Source organism: Euphorbia lathyris, chromosome 6, assembly GCF_963576675.1.
Source record: "Euphorbia lathyris chromosome 6, ddEupLath1.1, whole genome shotgun sequence".
NCBI lineage: Eukaryota > Viridiplantae > Streptophyta > Magnoliopsida > Malpighiales > Euphorbiaceae > Euphorbia > Euphorbia lathyris.
This window is the reverse complement of record NC_088915.1, coordinates 81,677,740-81,678,757: the sequence shown is the minus strand read 5'-3', so window position 1 is coordinate 81,678,757 and position 1,018 is coordinate 81,677,740. Positions and strand designations below refer to the sequence as shown.

At 37.0% G+C, this 1,018-nt stretch overlaps 1 non-coding gene across 1 annotated transcript; it reads left to right on the top strand.

Moving 5' to 3' along the window:
* Positions 1-635: 635 nt before the first annotated feature.
* LOC136234284 (small nucleolar RNA R71) lies at positions 636-742 on the top strand. Its single transcript, XR_010691175.1, has one exon. It is a non-coding gene; the product is annotated as a small nucleolar RNA R71 (small nucleolar RNA).
* The last annotated feature ends 276 nt before the right edge of the window (positions 743-1,018 follow it).

The window sequence follows — 1,018 nt, the reverse complement described above, 5'->3', positions numbered from 1 at the left end:
GATCGAATTTATTCTCGATCCGTTTAAAACCATCGTCGTGATTACTTATTTTTCCGCTCATAGCATCAATGAATTTGTCGATTTTAGAAGATAAAGTGCTAATCGAATCTCTTGATTGATTTTGATAATTAGTAGTACGATTTTGATTAGCATTAACATTATTGTTGTTATTATCTCTCCAGTTAAAGTTAGGATGATTTCTCCATCCAGGGTTATATGTATTGGAATAAGGATTATTAGTTTGGTTTTGCCCTTGGACAAAGTTTACCTGTTCAATTTCACTCATACCTTCGTAATCCACACCCGTTTGGATTGGTTGACCATTAGGATCACATGGTGCCATAAACCTATCAATTTTGTGCGACAAGGCAGAAAATTGGGCTTGCAACATCGCTACTGGATCAAGATTCACTATACCTTTAACTAATGATGTTGTTGAGGATGATGGTTTCGCTAATGGTACGTGTCCACGTTCCGCGGGCCACATACTACTGTTGATTGCCATTTCCTCTAAAAGTTCTCTTGCTTGGGCAGATGTTTTCTTCATGAATAACCCTCCAGACATAGCATCCAATGAACCTCTAGTTGTAGGATTTAGTCCATTATAAAATGTTTGCATTAAAAGTTCAGCGGGCAATTGGTGGTGTGGGCATAAACGTTGAAGTTCTTTAAAACGTTCCCAAGCCTCATAAAGAGTTTCACTATCATTTTGAGAAAAAGACGTTAACTCTTTAATGACTCTTGCGGTTTTTGCTAAAGGGAAAAATTTTGATAAAAATGCTTGGGCTAATTGCTCCCAAGTCTCAATTGATGCGGCTGGCATAGAAGTCAACCACTCTTTGGCTCGATCCTTCAAAGTAAAAGGAAAAAGGCGAAGATTGATTGCTTCTGCAGTCACATTTGGTATTTTAAAAGTGTCACAAATTTCTAAGAAATTTGTCAAATGGGTATTAGGATTTTCGTTAGGTAACCCGTAAAATGTTACATTATTTTGCAACATATTAAGCAACGCTGGCTT